Below are 21,614 nucleotides of genomic sequence, written 5' to 3' on the forward strand. Positions count from 1 at the left end.
TAAAAAATCACTGTCAAAAGCGCACCATCTTAAAATCCTAACCTCTTCAATCCAATCATTCTTATTAAGAAATTGTAACCAGAGTTTTAAAGGTAGGTTAATCCATTGGTTTCCTTGATGAATTTGTTTTTTAATAAGTGTCACATCCCCTAGAATTGCCTGAATTGGAGAATCTTTTAAGGTCACTGTTTCTAGTTCTTTCCATCTCGCTTGATAATCTACATTACACCAACACACTAATGTCCTCAATTGAGCAGAAATATAATAGTCTTTCAAACATGGGAACCCCAACCCTCCTTTGTCTTTAGCCAACTGAATAGTTTGGTACTTAATCCGTGGTTTTTTCCCCTGCCATATAAACCTAGAGATTATTTTGTCCCATTCCCGAAATTGTTTGTCAGTTATTTCTACAGGGAGTGTTTGGAATAGGTAGAGCATCCTGGGCAAGATATTCATTTTAACTGTATCTATACGTGATTCAAAATTTAAAAATGGTAATAAATTCCATCTTTTAATATCCTCATTTATTTTATAACTTAAAGGATTAAAGTTTGCATTGTATATCTTAGACAGATCTTTAGTAATATTTACTCCAAGATACTTCATCTGCTCCGTTTCCCATTTCAAATTGGCTTTAGCCTTAATTTCATAATTGGGCTCATAGTTAAAAGTTAATATCTGAGTCTTCGATATATTTAGTTTATAACCTGATATTGAACTAAAGATCTCCAGAAGTGACAATAGCTTGGGGAAAGTAGTGTTTGGATTTGTCAAATAAATCAAAATATCGTCAGCAAACAAGGAAATCTTATGCTCTCGACCCCTAATCTTGACTCCAGTAATAGTATTGCTTTGTATTACACTTTGACTCAGGGCCTCTATGAAGAGAGCAAAGAGTGAGGGGCTTAGAGGACAACCCTGACGTGTCCCTCTCTGTAGGTTAAAAACATTTGAAAGCGCCCCGTTAACTTTGATTCTTGCCTTTGGTGATTTATATAATGCTTGTATAATCCTGATAAACGATTGATGAAATCCGAATTTATCCATGACTTTGTATAAAAATTCCCAATTAACCCGATCGAAGGCCTTTTCTGCATCTAAGCTCATAAGGACCATCTGAATTTTATTTTTCCTAACATAATCAATAACCTGTAGTGTTCGGCGAACATTATCTTGCGTTTGTCTCTGCTTAATAAAACCAGTCTGATCCAAACTAATTATCTGAACAAGAATATTTTCAATTCTTTTGGCAAGAATGTATGTAAATATCTTAAAGTCCTGGTTAAGAACACTAATGGGGCGGTAATTTCCACAGTCAAGCCTGTCCTTTCCTTCTTTAGCTATTATAGAGATAGAAGCCTCATTCCAAGATGGGGGAATTACTCCCGTCTTTAAAATATAGTTGAATGATGTTCTCATCAAAGGAATCAGTACCTCTTTCATTTCTTTATACCAGTCTGATGGGAATCCATCTGGGCCTGGGCATTTATTCGGTTTCAATTTTGTAATAGCTTTTTTAATTTCAAATTCAGATATGTCCTTGATTAGGGTTATATTCTGTTTTTCATTCAACTTTGGTAAGTCGAATGAATCTAAAAAAGATATCATACCTTTAATATCCACTCTAGGTTGTGTATATAGTTCTTTGTAGAATTTTAGGAAGGCTGACTGTATATCTTCAAGTTTATACACAATGTTATTTGTTTGAGGGTTTATTTTATATATTGTATTTTCTAATTGTTGTTTTTTTAATTTATAAGCCAGTAATTTAGCAGATTTGCCTCCTACCTCATAGTATCTTTGTTTTAAAAAAACCATATTTTTTTGTATTTCACTTGAAAAAATTTCATCGATTTCGTTTTTCTTCTTTTGTATTTCTAATTGTAAGTTTGTAACTGCGCTTATTTTATGGGCATCTTCAAGATATTGTAGTTGTGTCTGGAGTTTTCTTAAATGCTCATTTCTCTTCTTTTTTAAATTAGCGCTGTAACCTATGAGTTTTCCTCTTATCACTGCTTTTAGGGCGTCCCATAGAATACTTGGGGAAACTTCTTCATTATTATTTTCCGCTATATAATCTATTATATCTTGACTAATTTGTTCTTTCATCGTGCTTAGAATACTTGTATTTAATCTCCAGGATGTAACTCTTCTTTCGTATCCAAGCACTACTTCCAGGTACAATGGGGCATGGTCTGATAAATCCATCACTCCTATCCTGCAATTGATCACCCTGCTAAAATCTTTTTGGTACATAAAAAAATAATCCAATCTAGAATAAAATGAATGAGGGTGAGAAAAAAAAGGTATAATCCTTCTTGTTGGGGTTTAGTTCTCTCCATACATCTATGAGCCCTACGTCCTTTAAGATTAATTTGATGTTTTTGGTTGTTTTATTCAATCCCGGAGCGTGTGGGTTTGATGAGTCCAAGGACGGGTTGAGGCGAACATTCCAATCTCCTCCCAAAATCAGAGTACCTTGTGCCTCTCCAACAATCAATTCAAAAACCTTTTTGAAAAATTTTATCTCTGATCCTGGGGGAGCATATACATTTATAAGAGTAATCAGTATACCCTCCAGGTACCCTTTGACTAACACAAACCTCCCCTCCTTATCACTGATTTCTTGGATGCATTCAAAATTTAACCTACTAGAGATTAGAATTACCACACCCCTTTTAGGACTCTGAGGGCAGGAAGAGGAATACTGATTAAATTTCCATTTCTTTAATTTATCATGTTCGAGCTTCGATAAGTGAGATTCCTGTATAAAGGCAACTTCTATTTGTTCTCTTTTTATTTTTGACATAATTTTACTTCTTTTAATATGGCTCCCCAGACCATTTACATTAAATGACACTATTTTAGTTACCTTACAGGGCATTGATGTACGACCTTATATAATTCCAATCTCTGTACATAGCCAAAGATCGAAAGGTACTCCCCCAAAACAGAAAAAAAAAGAGAAAAAAGAAAAGAAGAAAAAAAAAAACCCCCCCCCCAAAAAAAAAAAAAACATTATACAACGAAAACATATAATCATGTTGACTTCCAAAAACATAATCGCTATATTAGCTATATTTGGTGAGGGAAAAACTCTTCTGTCCACTTGTGGAAGAGTGCCCTCTCCGGCACACAGGCCGAAAGCCCAGTGGTCTGTAGGGTCCAACTTATTGTGCAAATAAATGACCCGACTTTAATGTAATTTTATATGCCCTCTTTATAAGATTAACTAATTATATAACAAAACAAGTAAATCGAAATAAAATTCATATTCTCAGTTCATCTTAGGTCTCAATATTCTTGAGTTTACCTCTAGTATAGTGCTCCGTCACACACTTGCTGTTTATCCACTGTCATCTTGGTGCCTAAATATCTGAAGGCGTTCCTTGAAACCCAGCTTTGGAGTCGAGTTTCCACCTTTCTTCTTCGTACTTGTTTGCCAAGTGTGCTGTTTTATTTGATCCAAGAATGAGTCTCTGTCTTTCACAACTTCTACCGATAATCCCCTCTTCACCATATCGGTAGTCGCTTCGTGCGCCGTGTTGTATGTCACAATTCCCTCTCTGTAGAACACCCTTAGCTTGGCCGGGAAAGGCGTCTGGAAGCGAATATTGTTCTCTTTAAGCACCTTCTTCGCTGTCGCATATTCCTTTCTTCTTCTTTGTATCTCCGGGGCATAGTCATTGTCCACATATATCCTAGAATCCATAAAGTTGAAGCCCTTAGCCTGCCAGGCCTTCTTAATAATGTCTTCTTTGTTACGATAACTTGCGAGTTTAACTACAATTGAGCGTGGAGGGGCTCCTTCCGGGGTTTTTTTGCCACCGGCTCGATGTGCTCTTTCAATTCCCAACACCGTGGGGCGGGAGAGACTCATTGTCTTTTCAAATAGAACCTCTACAAAATTGACAACGGATGGAAATTTGTCCTCTTCCCCTTCCCTCACGCCATATATTCTAAGATTCTTGCGACGTGACCGTCCCTCTAATTCCAGTAGCTTAGATTCGCATCGCAACTGAAAATTTGCCATTTCAATTAGCAGCTCCTCCGAGGCCTGGATTCGAGTCTCCATTACGTCTATGCGTCCCTCTGCTTCGTCGAGTCTTATACCAATGCCGACGACCTTCTCCCTTATAGCATTAAACTGATCATTTGTGTCTTTTCTAAAAGCACGTAATTCTTTTAATATCATGTCCATCGTAGCTGGGTGGTCCTTCGCTGTGGCGTTAGCATCGGGTTGCTGGTCTTCTTCCATATTGCTGCTAGCTTGCGACGAAGCATCTTCTTCCGCTTCAGTACGTTCTCCTACATCCTTTTTCTTGGATTTTCTGGGCATTTCTATTCCTTGGTATAGTACCCCACAAAGATAAATCCAAACTTTTTATGTTTCGAGTTAGGTAAATTGGGGTAGAAAAAATGTCGGGAGCAACTATCCTACACAGCCATCACACGACCCGCCAAACCGGAAGTCCTCCTCAAAACATTTTAAATTAAACTTGAATCACTGATTTCACCAAGAAAATGTTAGAGCTTATAATATAACTGATCTCTAACTCTTTGCAGCACCCAACCAGTTTCAGCCACTCTGGGTCATTAGCTCACACTGGATACACAGAAATGTTGTGTCTACTATATTGCACAAAAACACCATGACTGTCGAAATGAGCCCATATATTTTCCCGAGCCATTGCAATCACCTGATATTTTAACAGAATTGCCACATCATTTCAGCTGATTCATTCAACCTGACACTGTTACCTTGGCCAATGAGCAGACAGCACAGAGAGCATGTTCAGTCCACCCTGTAGTTGCTAGGAGCAGTTAACTTTTTCCAACACAATGTGCTGATATCCAAGCTGGCAACTTGTACAGCTATTCATCACATCCATACTGAAAGCCACCCCTAATCGAATGTCAAACACACAAGGATGTAACTGTTAGCTAAATGATTATCAACAGATTCACCTGAAGGAGTGAGAATGAAGGATGTAACTGGAAACCTAGAGATCTAGAGGAAATACACACATTAGACTGATTAAGTGCTAAAATTATATTTAAATATCCATTTACACACGTTCACTCAGTATTTAATACTGCACTTGTAGTTGCACTAAACTGTACAGTGAATCTCAAAAACAAAATGTTAGGATGGTTGCTAAATAGCCTGCTAACTTTACTGTGAGGTATAACATTAGTAACATTAGGTAAGCATTCGTCCAACATTAGCCATTACAAACATTTTGGACCATAACAGACTCTACAACCACAATGCAGCTGACTGAAACAAAATGGTAACGTGCATTTCAGGATAACATGAGAATAAAACTTTGGATGTTGTTAGCATTAACTCTTTGAACAGATCTCAATAATAGTTTTGTAAATGCTGCACTTAATTTAAATAGTTTGCTCTTTTGGTCTGAAAAGCATTATGGTATTGTTATTACAAACACAAAATAACACAACATGTTATGCAGCTATGTGTAGTTTTTAAATGTTCCACATTTAGTTTTAAATGTGCAATTCCTGTGTCCACAGGGGTACTGTGGGGTTTCCTCCCACAGTCTAAGAACATCTATATCTGGTATACTGGTGATTCCAGATTGTCCACCTCACATCCATGGCTAAAGAGCATAGAATAAAGTGTTGTATGAATGTGTGGAGACATTTATCTTGTAGCTGAAGTTTCTTTGACTGATTTGTAAACTAGCAAATTGCCAAATGCTACTCTGGGCATGATGTAGGCAAATGTATTTAATGATTCCCTGGAGTTATACCATGAATCAACTTTATTTAAAGTAAAGCTACTGCTCTTTGTCCAGTCATCTACACAGAGGCTTCTGTGCAAGTCTGTGTGTATCTGAGAGCAAGAGACTATGCTTGGGCTTTTTGGCGTATGTCGTTTTCCATAAAGCATTTTGAGCTGCCAAGTGGTACAAAAAGTCGTATATACATAAAGAACAGAACGGTTAAAATGCAAAAATCACACGAACAAGTTTTCTGTGAGGTGACGTTGTTTTTTGGTGCTGTGTGCTTTCCCCACTGACATCAAACATGATTAAAGAGTCACCAAGTCTTTCAAGGTGTGTTTGGCAGCTTAGAATATAACAGCATCAAGTCCAACCAAACCTGTAACCAAACCTCGTTTTACAGAAAACAACAAGAAAGCATTTAGTTATGAAGAGACACATAAAATAAAAATATCAAATGGATTTAAAAGACAACAACAGAACAGCTTACAATTTAAACATGTTTGTTACCTATTCCAAGTCATTCAACCATAATATAACAATGATTTGACTTTTTTAAGAAAACATCCTGACTGTGTGATAGCGCGTAAAACCTTACGCATTATGAAAGAAAATATAGGGACTGTGATATTCAAAAGGAAACGTACACAGATGCAAAACTAGGGGTCACTAATCTGCACACTGAGAAATGAACTCAATCTATTTATTGCACATCATCTTGAATGAGCTTAAAATAAAAAGTTCAGGGCCTGTAACACAACAGATAACAGGCGTCTCATTCAATAGGATAACTGGGTGCAAAAAAACAAGGGGATGGAAACAATGTGCTTCACTCACCAGACATTAAATGTCGTCTGCCTCATGATAAGCAAGTAAATAGCTCTGACTTCTACCAGATACTGCTGTCACAAAGAAAATAAGTGCTTTCAGTCCCAGCTGCACAATCTCTGAACATTACACACATACAATTTAGGATGGAGATTCTACAATAGGAACAATGTGCCACTACCTTGTCACATTACTGCTATAGCAGCAGCGGGTGTTTACGTTCCTTACTGTGCACAACAATTAGATAAGCCTGGGCATCTCTGAGAGGAAGAGAGGTGTCTGCCTGCGATGACGATTCAGTAACTAAAAACTAACAATCTTCAACGAAGCACGGTACTTCACCCCAAACACAGCAGAGTACAGCAAGGCTACGAAGGAGCAGATACTAGCAGTTGGTGACGAGCAACCCAAAGTAAACCTACGACTTCACCGAGTGCCCCTAAAGCACGCACTACATGTACTTCATACGAAAGGGGGAAAAAACGATGGATGGAAATTACTCATGTGTTCACATGATGGAAAAGCAGGGCCGTAAGACACTGGTTAAAATCCTCAATCCAAGGCACAAAATCCCAGCTATATATATTTTTCAATTTTATCAGGTGGCAATATTGTGCAGGCTTAAGTGAACAAAAGGCAAAGAGATCTGCCAGTGTTTATTCTGAAGTCATGCAACTCTTCAAATAAAACCTCATTCTCTCTTATTTTATGACTTTTCCTGAAAATGATTTATTCATCATATAGTGAATTTTGGGGTGTGTGGGCTAAAAAGCAAAAAACAGGCCAACAACCCCCAAGAGTGTCCTTTTTAACCCCGTAGAAATCAGTGTAGAACAACAATTGTTGCAGGCTTTGTTACTTAACACATGTTGTTTACACACATTTAATATGAAGGTTGCTACATCACGATCCAGTGCAACTGGGACTGCAGTTAGATAAAGATGAATAATTATTGCAGTGCTGAATGAGTCGCCGATGGGACAGTGAGCCTGGGCAAAGCAGAGCAACGTGGGGCTTGTGTGGAGAGCTAAGCTAGGCAAGGATGAAATCCTGAGGAGAGAATCTGAACTGGAAAGGTTTCAGGCCTGAAGAAAAGAGGTGACAAGGTGAGGTGGAGCGGTGTGGACAGTTGATGAAGGAGAGCGGTGGACAACGTGAAAAACCTTCACCGTTCTACTTTTACAAGAATTTATTAAAAATGTGTTTCTTATTCTGTTATTCCTCCTTAACTGTGAGGTCTAAATGTTCAATGTGTTTCACACCGAGTGCTGTGTTTTTATTTTAGTAACTGTGTGGGTGCGGGGGAAGCTCCTCCCTCACTAAAGTGAAGCACACGCAATGTCTGACAGGAAGTTTTGGTTTTGTTATGCTTTTATTTTGAAGTCCACTAACCACGTTTCCTTTTGAGGTCAGCTTCCTTCATCTGAAAGGAATTCCCTAATTATCCACCGTCAGTGGGGTTAACCATTAGATGAGAGTGGGCTGAATCTACAGTTTGATTTGATTCCGTTTGTTTGTATATTATTTAAATGGGGTTTGTTTTGTAGTCAGATGTATGTGGGGCGTGTTAAAATGAGTCCAGTATTTCACTGTATGCGTTTCTTGGTAGTGCATCAGGGAGGATCTCTTAAATTTTATTGGTGGTATGATCGGTAGCTATTTAAGGAGGGTTTTTGGGGGCTGGGATGTTCATGTTGAGATGTTGAACCTTGGTATCTTTAGGGGAAATGTATTCAGAGACTGGAAAACAACTAAAGCCTGTTGTGGTTGTTTTTTTCCCCATCATCTGGTCACTTTTATGTTAACCACGACTGCTACAGTAACTAAATCATTTTTATGCATAAAGATCTTCAACTGTAATTACAAGAGTTACATTTGGCAGTTTTGCTTAACATTTGTGTAACCCTTGATTTGTTGGTAGATTATACAGTATATTTTACCTTTTTATAATGAAGTAAGAAAAGAATCCAAATTCTTTGTAACACTAATAAAACACCTTAAAATCTAATCATAAGTCCTTATTTTGACAAATGTTTAGGGGTGAGGGAAAAAAAAATCGATACTGTGTAGTATCGTGATATTTTGTTTGCTAATAATGTATCGATACAGGGACAGCACAAATCGATATTTTGTTACAAAATAAGTTTTTGTGGACTGGAACATGCTCTGACTTCAGAGCATGTTGATCAGCTCCTTTTTCTGAGCAAGAATCCTGACATTCCTTCACTGTCCAAATGTGTTTAACTTTTTTTTTTGGCAGGAATAAACGTGACAGTTTACTTATTTTAATTTAAGACATGTTTTATTTTAATTAAGTTTAAAACTTTTTTATTTAATGTAAAATTATATCTATTTTTAATTTACTTTCAAATTCTTCAGTTGCTGAATGGGCTGCATAGTTTTCATAAATTGCATAGTTCAGAATAGCTATAATTGTACCAGATGGTTGCATTCATTTAAGTTGGACTAGACTGTAATACAAACCGTTCAGTTTGTCAACAATAAAACTGGCTGAAATGAGAGAAAGACTGAGTGTGAGACTTTGATATTAGATAAAATGAATATTGATAAAGTTTACCTTTATGTACAGAATCTGAATATCGCAAAATATTTTTAAAAAATTGCAATAATATCGTATCGTGTGTTAAGTATTGTGATAATATCGTATCGTGGGATGTATGGTGATTCCCACCTCTACAAATGTTACTAATAATTATAAAAGTCATTATGATAATTAACATGCCACCTTCACCTCCAGCCTGAGTAAGTCCAATGTTAATCATTATTTCTTTTCCTCCATTAGCCTAACCACGTGATTGTTATTTCAACCATCAAGACACAAGTAGGGGTGGGCGAAATAAACGATATACGATAGAAATGATATAAATTTGGCCAACGATAGAGATTTTGACTATATGGCTCTATCGCGATAGCGCATGTTGATGATGTCATCAAGCTGCGCCTGTTTTGGTCGAAAGCATCGCAGCGGCTAAAACCATTATCATCTGCAAATTATGGCGGGCGACAGTCATAGCAAAGACATGAAGCACTTTTGAAATATGAGGAAAGCCAAAAACTGCGCTTCCTCCAAATCCGTACCATTGATTCATTAATGTTGAATTCTCTTGCAGCTGCTCTATTCCCATGTTGTTGCAGTATATTAATAACTAACCTCGTATTGTGGATGAATAATCTCAGTTGTTCTCCTGACTGACGTTTGCCCCGTGTATAGCATCCTGCTATGCGATTGCATTTGTCCCTGACCACCAGAATCCCTCACGTTAACTTTTAATGAGTGGAAAAAAAGTTGGCGTTCATCCTCCAGCTTCACTGTGCTAATGTTATGCTAACATAGCTGTGTCGCTAGCAATCACGTAGCACAACATTATATACCAGGTAGTCCAACTTCAGTAACCCTGCAAACGCCACTGCTGTTTAGTTTTCTGTCTTCATTTATGTTGGAAGTGGTAGCAGAGCTGTACGTTTGAATTAGTTTCAAAAATCTCTCAGTCAGAACATGGTATGAAATGTTTAGGTGTAAACTAGCGAGCTAACTTCCTGTTAAATTTAATAAATTCTGTTTTCATGGATGCATGGATGTAAAACTTAATTGTTACACCTGATAAAGCAGCAACATTGATGATTTAATTAAAGATGAAAGAATTTAGACCGTTTTTAACTCTTAGTGTTTGTTTGACTTTGGGACCTGAAGTGGACGGAGTTTTGGACCCAGATTACTCCGCGAAGCTCCCTCACTACGGCAGCCGTAATGCTCTGACAATCCATCCAGCAGTGCGGCTTACCAACGTTGTACTAAAACATTTTTTAACAGATTTCTGCTCGCCAAAATCGGTTCGAGGTCAGTAAGCACAACCAGAATTCATACATAAGGCACACTCTCGATTTTTGAGAAAATTAAAGGATTTTAAGTCCTTATAGTGTGGAAAATACGTCATACAGAAGAAAAGAATATATCGCGATATATATAGTTACCGCACATGCTTCAAATTATATCGCGATATGAATTTTAGGCCATATCGCCCAGCCCTAGACACAAGTGTTCCATTAAAAACAAACACTGACATTTTTAATTCCAGGATCTCAGAGTGCAGTCACTGTAAGTGCTTAGCAACTTGTTGCCTACAAGTGCAACAAGGAAGGAATGTGTCTCTTTAATTTCTTCTCTTCTACTCCAACAATCATAACAGACTAAACCTTTTTAAACAGCACAGTTGAACAACCTGCAATACTCATCAGTTTTTAGAGTTCTTACCTTACAGCTAATATAAAGTTATTTTTCTGCCTTTAACTTCCTCCAGCACGTCTAATGGCACTGAAAGATCTTAGGGGATTGGCTCAACAGTCTTATAAACTTTAGGGATCTCAATTACTATATTATTACAGTTTCTTCACTTTACAACACAAAGCACCTCGAGGAAACTGTTGTAATTTGGTGCTGTGTAAATAAGACCGAACTGAACTGAGTGACAACGGTGCACACTTGACACCGTCTCATCAAAGAATCGTCGCCCTGATGAAATTCACACCCTGTCTGGTTTCACAGCACTGCACACCTGACCAGTCGCTGCATAGAGAGCGGGGTTGTTGAATTGTTTTACAAAGTTAGCGTACAGCTGAGCTCTCATTGAAATGCTTCGCCTCTGACGGCACGGCAGAGTTAGAATGGCAAGTAACAAACGTGCCCTCCACGCTGAATGAAATCACCAAACTACTGACAGCTAATTTTTGTTAGCTGTCAGCAGTTATAGAGCTAGGGCTTAACATGTTCTTGTAGTTATAATGTACTGTGAAAACTCAAAGGGTGGATTTGAAGTTATACAACTCCAGATATGTCAGAAACTTTCTGTGAAAAGTCTTGTTCTGCTCCCGTTAATGAGATGTCAGACAGTGACAAAGGTTTTACATTCACACCACCATGCTTTTTGCACAATCTGCCAGTAAAGTAGACAAAATAGAAAGCAGAGCCGTGCACAGCAGCTGCACACAGACAGTATGAAGACCTAAAATTACTGTGGTGACGTATGAAAGGGACCGTGAAACAAATTTTCATTTTTCCTAAAAACTTTTATATTAACATGCAAAATGATATTTTTCATTTATCCAACAATATTTTCAGTGAATTTTATTGTGGTTGAGTAAGAAGTTTTTACTCACTTGTAACACATTGGTAAATTATTATTAAACTTCTTACCGTTTATGCATCAGAAAATGTTCAATCAACAACATTTCATAGTTTTGAGAGATATTTGCAACCTGGAATTAAAACAAACACTCTGAATATCACTAAGTCTTGCTGTTTGTTTCCATTGCATCGTTGCCTGGCTGTTTTTGTGCTTTTACCATACTGCATCATTATTATAGAGCTCATCAAATGTCAAATCTAAAAACGGAGAACTGGTTTCTTTCATCCAATCAAAAGTTGGTAGTTTAAGTGTTTATGAGGGCTCCTTGTTTATACAAATGAAGTACTGACCCTAAGTGCTGTGATACATGACCTTAAAAGTTTGGGGGAGGTTGATTTTAAGGGCCGAGGTTAACTCTGCTGAACTCTGGTTATTATCCACACTTCAGTATGAACAAAACAAGAAGAGCCAAGCACGTATAGACACGAGGCTACGTTATGACAAAGAAACTGGAATAACTTTGTGACACGAAAAACTGCAGTTAGATTTAAAGTTCATTCCTCTAAATAAAATGTGATTAAAACATAGAAAAAAATAGTTTAATGCAGGAACAATCTTCCTCACCTTGAATATGCGAAAACACAAGCTTACAGAAAGTATTCAAGAGGATGTTATTCTGGGCTGCTAGTCAAGAATAACATTTATTAGTTACAATGTATCTGACACAATGGGTGGCACTCAGGGTACAGAGAAGACGTGTATACATACACTACGATCATTATATATACAAATTGTAAAACATTGTTCTCCGGGCTCAGTTTTTTGCTGCAATCTTTCCTTCAAGAGTAATTCAGAAATAGAAGGTACAGGTTTTTATCCTGCTCACAGAACAGTGGCACTCTACTTTCACCAACACCTTTCCCCAGCAACTGACACCAACTGCTGACAGAAAAATATCCGAGTCAAATCGCTGACAGCTTCCAGTGCTTCCCAGAACGATCTGCTGAGTTTCTACACTTTTCCTAAGACGGTTGCTTCACACAACTGGTTGCCAACAAACTCCTGAATGAGAACTTTAGTTTCCAGATCCGATCTCATTATCCTCTGCTGGGCCATTGTGGAAACACCCTGGCAACTTGCTAATCAGCGCCTGTGTCAATGCCAGGATTGTTTACGGGGGAATGGAATCTCCTCTGGGAATGTCACAGCATCCTCAGAGGACTGAGAGTGTGCAGCGAGCTTGGAGCAAGATGCTTTATCCACACTAAGAACAAGAGAGCCTGCGGCCCCATGTATTTGTGGGACAGGGCCCAAGGACAGCAGTGTATGCATATTGCATCATTAATGAACATACAGAAAGGAATAATAATGGACACAGCCCCGCACAGTGCGTCAGTATCTGTGCCTGGGGTCAGAGGCCACGTCTGGCTTTGTGTTTGTGCGTGGCTGTCGAGGACTGAGACAAACAAGGAGACCTTTCAGGGTGAAGGAGGTTTCACGTACTCGGGAAGACAACAAAAGAAAGCAGCTGGTTGCATAACAGGAGGACGAGGACAGTCAGTGTCCTTTGAGTTTTGGTTCGTTTCTTTAACTATTGTGTCTCAAACCAGACGGCACTGCATACAGGTCGACTTTGTTTAAGACTTGATCGTTTTAACATGCATTTACTGTTTGGATAAACTTCACATTGCTTTACCATTTCCTTTCTGTATACAATACGTGATGAAAACCTTTCAAAATAAGATTTAGCCAAGGTATTTTTCAGACCATAAGGTGCACTGGATTATTAGGCGAAACAAGCAGTCAGATAAGTCAAACTTCTACTCAACTCATTCTTCTTCCTTCCTCCACTTCCGTACCATTGATTCATTAATGTTCAATTCTCTCGCAGCTGCTCTATTCCCATGTTGTTGCAGTATATTAATGACTAACCTCATATTGTGGATGGATTATCTCAGTTGTTCTCCTGGCTGAAGTTTGGTCCATTTACAGCATCCTGCCATGCGATTGCATTTGTCTCTAACCATCGGGAAGTTAGCGTTCATCCTCCAGCTTCGCTGTGTTTATGTTATGCTAACATAGCTGTGTCGCTAGCGATCATGTAGCACATCATTATATCCGGTCATTAAGTGATGACGTGAGGAATCCTACTTCCAGGCCTAAAGTAGTCTGCGTTTAATATGGCTTTTGTGTTGTTAACATGTTTAATGTTATGTATTTTCTTCTATTTGATCTCAAAAAGCTCCTAAAACAGTCAGTGATCACTGTTGACCTCCCTCGGCTTTTATTACCGCTAATCATTTATTTAAGCTCAGTTTTTAAAACCTTACGATGTAACTACAGCCCAGCCCATGCAGCAGTATATGAATGACTAACCTCATATTGTGGATGGATTATCTCAGTTGTTCTCCTGGCTGAAATTTGGTCCTTTTACAGCATCCTGCCATGCGATTACATTTGTTCCTGACCACCGAGAACACTCACGTTAACTTTTATCGAGTGGGAAAAAAGTTAGCTTGCTTATATTATGCTAACATAGCTGTGTCGCTAGCGGTCACGTAGCACATCATTATATACCAGCTAGCCCAACTTCAGTAACCCTACAAACGTCACTGCTGTTTAGTTTTCTGTCTTCATTTATGCTGGAAGTGACAGCAGAGCTGTACGTTTTAATTTGTTTCCAAAACCCCGCAGTCAGGACATGCTATATTGTATTTAGATAGAAGCTAGCGAGCTAACTTCCTGCTAACTTCTAACTCAATTGAATTTCATAAATTCTGTTTTCATGGATGCCTGGATGTTAAATTTAATTGTTACACCTGGTAAAGCAGCAAAGCTGATCATTTTATTAAAGATGAAAGAATTTAGACAGTTTTTAACTCTCAGTGATGCTGCAGTGTTTGTTTGTTTTTGGGACCTGAAGTGGGCGGAGTGTAGGACCCAAATTACTCCGAGTCCGTGAGGCTCCTGACTATGGTAGTCGTAATGCTCCAACAATCCATCAAGCGGTGCGGCTTCGTAGCTCACCAAAGTCGTACTAAAACATTTTTGACAGATTCTTGAGCGCCGTGTAGCACATAAAATCGGTTCAAGGTCAGTTAGCACAACCAGAATACAAACATAAGGCTTATAAGGAAGATTATAAGGTGCACCGTCGATTTTTGAGAAAATTAAAGGATTTTAAGTGCGCCTTATAGTGCAGAAAATACGGTACATAAAAGACACTGAATTTATTTTTATTTACTCCTAATAGAACCTTAAAAAAATCATGATACAAGTGCTACGTCATACTGCACAGCGCTATAAGAATGTGATTGAAGATATTTGGGATAGTCTGACAATCCACCTGTAAAATGGCTGGTACAGCCATCTCACCCACCATGATACCTGGTGTGACATAACAGAGTGCTTCACCAACAAACACGCAGTAAATAAAAAAAGCTGACGACACAGTTTCATTAAGATCTTATTTAAAACAGAAACTAACTGAAACACCACAGTTCCAAGTCATGTTTGGTTTGGAGAGCAATTACTTATCTAGTATTTCATCTTGGTCATGTGAACAGTCTTGTTATAAAAAAATGACACAAAGCCGAAACAGTTCTGAAGCCTGACATTTCACCATTTCACAAAGGACTAATCCAACCCCTCCTCATCCTAATACGGCCTGATAAAAAGCTTAGGAATTCATCAACAAACAACTCCCTGTGACACCAAACTGAAATGAGACCGTTTGCAGTAATAACCAAGAAAAACGCATCCCAGAGTGGAAGAGCTTCACTTGAAGAGGGTTACACAGAAATAACTGTGGTATATTCATGGAGTCTATAGATAGCTTTGTCTGAATAAAACCTAAGAGTCATTTGATGAGTAACATATGAGCTCTTCCTTTTTTGGGGGTATGGCTGTAGATTTTCTCATGAGCTTGAATCTGGCTTTAATTCTGTCAGCTGTGAACACAACACTTATTCAAGCTACAATGATAACATTGCTGTACAGGAATCCTGTTCCAAATCTCAATATCACAGCTATCATTCCAAAAGTGAAGTAAAACAATTCATTGAATAGAGCAAAACCCAAATCTTTAACCCTAAATTACTCATAAATGATGACATGATTTACTATGACTATCCCACTTCTGCCGTGTCATAAAGACCCTATGACATGAAAACTATGCATCCACCCATGCTTTTTGACAGCTGCACTTTATTGCAAAAGAATGACACCAGACTCATTGCATGGTGAGATTTGCATGCCTAAGTTACAAGCAAGCCTCTGTCCACTCTGTTTCCACACTGTGTGTACATTTCAGCCAATCGCTATTGGATATTAAAACTGTTGTCTTAACGCTGAATACCTGTGCAGGCTCACTAAACTGATCCAGAACTATTCTATAAAACCAGACTTAATATGTTAATTTCCAGCTCCATATTGTTATTCTTTAACTCTTCTAGAGTAGTTTTTGCACAGTCACAGCTCAATAATTATAACATTTATCTTTTAAAGGGTGCAGCAAACAAAAGCAACACCGCTTCCTACTGGGTTCAGTTAACAACAGTCCTGTGACGTGATGAAAGAAGAAAGTGATGCAGGGTTGTCTTTTTTGTTGTCAGTTGTAAATAGAGCAGGGCGATATGGCCAAAAATATTTATCACGATATATATTTGAAAATTTGCAATAACGATATAACCGACGATATAATTGATGCGAGACAAAATACAACTCCACAACATTACTAGCGCAAAAAGACAACCTTCCATTTATTTTCACTTAAGAAGCTGGTTTTTATGTACATTAAAGCTTTATAAAAATGTAACAGTGCAAATGCAAATTCCTTGCTGAAAGTTTAACCAAAAGGCATTTCCAGTAGAAATGGGCTGACATATCCTGAGCATAACCATGTATAATATCCACTGAAGTTAAAAAGAGGTGCTTTGCAACATTAAACTGCAGTGTGCAGTACGTATTTTTCGGACCATAAGGTGCACAGGATTATAAGGCACATTAAGCGAAACAAAGCAGTCAGATAAATCAAACTTTATTAAACTCATTCTTCTTGCTTCCTCCACTTCTGTACCATTGATTCATTAATGTTGAATTCTCTGGCAGCTGCTCTATTCCCATGTTGTTGCAGTATATTAATGACTAACCTCGTATTGTGGATGGATTATCTCAGTTGTTCTCCTGACTGAAGTTTGGTCCGTTTACAGCATCCTGCCATGCGATTGCATTTGTCTCTAACCATGAAGAACCTTCACGTTAACTTTTATAAGTGGAAAAGTGTTAGTGTTCGTCCTCCAGCTTCACTGTTTATGTTATGCTAACATAGCTGTGTCGCTAGCGATCACGTAGCACATCATTATATACCAGCTAGCCCAACTTCAGTAACCCTACAAACGTCACTGCTGTTTAGTTTCCTGTCTTCATTTATGTTGGAAGTGATAGCAGAGCTGTACGTTTGATTTTTTTCAGAAATCTCTCAGTCAGAACATGCTATATCATGCTTAGGTAACTAGCGAAACTAGCGAGCTAACTTCTAACTCCGTTAAATGTAATAACTTTTGTTTTCATGGATGCCTGGAAGTTAAACTTTATAGTTACACCTGGTAAAGCAGCAATGCTGATCGTTTTATTAAAGATGAAAGAATTTAGACAGTTTTTAACTCTAAGTGATGCTGCAGTATTGTTTGACCTGAAGCATACGGAGTTTAGGACCCAGATTACTCCCAGATTTAAGAGCATCTTAGTCCGACAAATATGACAATAACAACGGCCGCTTGCATGTTCTGCAAAAAATGTGCTTTGTTGTGTATCTGACGGACAAACACCAAACCAGTTCCACATCACGGAAGTTGCACCATTTTTACAAACCAATTCTGGTTCATCTGTTTCACTCAACAATCGGCCATGTGCGTATGAAAACAAAGGCACTGCGCATGCGCGTTTTACTCCCATTCTATCGCTATATTTCATTTTCCTATCGTTGCCTAACATTATACCGGTATTACCGTGAACGGTATAATATGGCCCAGCCCTAGTTGTAAATAAATAAAATAGAAGTACAAAAAAAATCTATACTAAACTTCTTTAGTTATGGTCCACTTATGCCACAAGATAAAGGAATAGATCTGGCTTTTTTTTTTTTTAAAGCCACAAGAAGAGCAGTGCTGTCTCAATGAAAGGGCAGCGAGAGTCATATTTGGATCAGATGTGCGACTTGACCACAAAACCGAAGTACGACACAGCTATTCAGCCATCTCTCTACACTTTGTACTGCTGGAAAAGAGTTGGCTGAGGGAAAGGTTCATGACCAGGGAGTTCGTAACAAGTTGGTTACTTTAATCAGGCAACTTATCTTTCTGGCCTGGTGTCTTTTACAATAACGCAATTTGTGACGTCACTGTCTGTTCATTTTTTTGTCGTACAGAGAAAGAGTCTGGGACATTAAAGTCTTGCGTTTTGCAGATGAACGGTTAAATATACACTGTTGATGATGGCAACACTTCAAATGATTTTAAAAAATGATTTTTAGTATTACTGCCGTCGTGGAAACATCCTTTTCATAGTGTTTGCAGTGAATGCTTCCCTGCTTCTTTGTTGGACTTTAAATAGCCAAAAATATCTCCACCCTGACAAATTTCTCAGACCCGTCGTTTCACCAATGCGCTCGTGTTTTTTGAGCCTTCAACTGTGTCCAGTTCGTGTTTGGTAACACTGTTGCTTAAGTTTCCATTAACATTTCCTACTCCTAATATTCTGATGTGTACTGCTGTCAGGTGATGTGCCAAAAACTGATTTCCAGTATTTGCCAAACAAACCAAAAATAAATGATTGTTTGCATTTAAACTGTTGTAAATTACTTGTTAGCCTATAATCTGTCACGCATAACTCATTTTGAGCTAGCAAGAATATTTCTGTTAGAATCGGCATACATTTTTCAGCCAAGTGACTTTTATATATCCTTCAATTGTCCAGGTAAAAACTGGCCACTGAAATTCAAATGTGTTTTAGGAGGACAGGATATTTTAGGAGGCCAGAACTGGACTGATTACAATGTAGAACACAGAGCAGGTGCAATAACGCAGAGTCATAAGGATAGCTGCACAACAGGGCAATTCTTTAATGTAAAAATACAAGTCCTTCATAAATCCTGTTCGCTACATCCCAAGTATCAATAACCAATGATATTCTATATTTAAAAAACAAAAACTACAGCTACTCCTCCTACACTCTGCATCAACCTAACTAACATGTCTAATTCTGTTCTAACCAAATGACTGTCGAGATGCAGCACTACTCATCATCACGAACCTTTTCTATTCTTTCATAACATAGATGGAACTAATTCTATGTCTCATATTTCTGTTAAACACAAGTTTGTTCCCAACAATTTACATTATTTTATCACAGCTACATGTCCCAACACTGTCGCCAAGTGTTTGCTTATAGAGGGTCACCTGGTTGTTGTCATTTTCTTTGTATTATTGCAGGGTCTTTACATTACTAGATTTTTTAAAAATGAATTGAACAGAACATGTATATAATAAAGAAAAAGGTTAGTCAACCTTACAATGGGTTTATTTGGTCAGCTGCTCCTGCAGTAAAAGGAAATTGACTGCAGCTGAGGGTAAAGTTGCAAAAATGTAAGGAGCCACCGTGAGACAAGTGGGGTTATTTCTTGATATAAAAGATACTGAACTAGAGCAAAGGGTTAGACCAGAAAAGACATCAAGCACCGACATGCTGGAAATGCCAGTTGTCACCGAAATGTATTTAAGAACTCAGTGTTTGTTCTCATAAATACACACCGAGGGGGGGGGAAATGGAACTGCTGCAGTCATGTTTTCGCTGCACTGAACCGTGACCCTGACAGCAAAATACTTAACAAACCATAGCTTGTAAACTGTTTCAGCCCAATCACGGTGCAGGCTCAAACGTGATAGGTTTCACAGGCATGCTGCTCCCACTAATCAAATCAAATCAAATCAAATCACTTTTATTGTCACATCACATGTGCAGGCACACTGGCACAGCACATGCGAGTGAAATTCTTGTGTGCGAGCCCCACAAGCAACAGAGATGTGCAAACACAACAACACAAACGAGCAAAATACAAGAATAATCATCCATGCAAACTGAGAAATGTTGCACAAGGGAGACAATTACAAAACAAAATCTTCCCCAGAAACTTAACTCCAAGTGCCCTTCAGCAAGGCATTTAGTTCCTGAATGTGGCAGCGATGTACAGCTGTGATGAATGAGATGATGTTATGTGTACAGTCCTCTGTGTTTTAAGTTGGTTTGCCTGATTTAAAAAAAAAAAGGGAGCGAAGGCTTCAATACATGTCTGATTAAACTGTAATCTAATACAAGGCATGAAGCATCAGAAGACCATGGGAACTGTGGATCAAATAACATGTGAGGGAATAGGAAGCTTTCAGACACTCCCATATGGATGACATCTAATTTAAGATTCAACATTTGAAACGAAATCATTTTAAAAGAGAATACCAAATGCAAAGAAACAGGGCCAACTCCTTCTTACTGATATATAATAAACATCCAAAAAGAGATTGCAATGAACTGCAGTACTGTACGGTAGTAAACGTGAAATATCAGATATATCTCTATACAAAAAAAAGAGCAGTTTAATGTTAGCATACACAAACAGACACAGGTCCAGGTGAATGTGGCATCACCTGGTTCAGAAAACGCCACACAGTCTGTGTTTAATCCAACTCTCATACCGGTGAAAGTGATTAACTCTTTTTAAGTTCGGAAATTGTAGAGCCGAACAAAATATCACAAATACACCCGAAATTCTCTTGTTCTTAACATCCTGAGCGTGGAGCACACAATTAAAGCAAAGCGCTGTTAATCTGCCCCTTTTTCCAACTAGATTTTCAATATAATTTGCACAACTAGGGGGACTTAGCAACTCCACGCAAGCCTCGCTTAGCTGGCGAGACATTATTCGCGCTGTGCCCGAATCCCCCCTTCAGACACCACCATCGCCACCGTCTCATCAGCACTGCGGCTCTAAATAACGTTATCTAGAGGGGTAAAAAGGCGAGCAAAGCACGTAGTGCGAGCATGTAGCATGAATGTACTAAAAGTACCTGGTTTTGTGGTTGTGGTCTGCGGTCCCTGACCACCGCTGACTGGCTGGCGAGGGGAGCTTAGCTCTCGCCGTCTACGTCTGGAGCTTCACCGCTGTTAAATTCCCTCCTCATCGCAGCTTAACCGGACACACTCATACACGTCAGACACTAAGTATTTGGAGGATATCATTGAGCGAGTCCCCGGCCTCGAGGAGAGCGCGCCAGTGGTCGTGATCACAGTTAGTTGGGTTAACACTAAACAAAAAAAGACTCCCCCGGGACAGCAAGGCGCACGAGCCCTTTCAGTCTGTCACTTACTGTTTCTCCTCTGGAGGGAAAAAACGATCACCGCTATCTTCCTCACAGTTTTCATTCCCGCTGGAAGCCCGAGTATGGTCAATTCCCCATTCCCTCCAGTCACAGGACGGTATTTCCAGAAGAAAACTTGTACAAAAAGAAACCCTCTCCTCCGCGTGCACACCTCGGAGTGGAGCGATACTGGCTGGAGCGGAGGAGCGGCGCTTTCTCTGTGCTGCCTTCACCGGCTGTCGGAAATGTCCAACCCCAAAGCATGAGAAAATAGGACACAGGATTCGCCGTCATACTCCGTGATGGTGTAAGGATGACACTATAGCTTAGCTGATAAGTGTTTCGGTGGTTGAATAAACCTGCAGCACCATATTAAAAGAATCGATATTCCAATATAAACCTCGTTCAGACTTTTAAAATGCCACATAACCAGGCAGACACCAATACGTCTATTCAATATATCCAGAATGCTCCGTGTCTGT

General features: G+C 38.7%; 1 protein-coding gene across 1 annotated transcript in view; it reads right to left on the reverse strand.

The window, feature by feature from the left end:
• arhgap32b (Rho GTPase activating protein 32b) overlaps nt 1-21,295 on the reverse strand; it is a 127,954-nt gene extending 106,659 nt beyond the window's left edge. The window contains exon 1 of the mRNA XM_085364282.1: nt 20,842-21,295. The gene's annotated coding sequence lies outside the window, so the exon portion shown is untranslated. The remainder of the gene's footprint in view (nt 1-20,841) is intronic.
• Nucleotides 21,296-21,614: the final 319 nt, after the last annotated feature.

Source organism: Diplotaxodon limnothrissa, linkage group LG10, assembly GCF_057381915.1.
Source record: "Diplotaxodon limnothrissa isolate DT_005_m linkage group LG10, D_limnothrissa_male_GT1.1, whole genome shotgun sequence".
NCBI lineage: Eukaryota > Metazoa > Chordata > Actinopteri > Cichliformes > Cichlidae > Diplotaxodon > Diplotaxodon limnothrissa.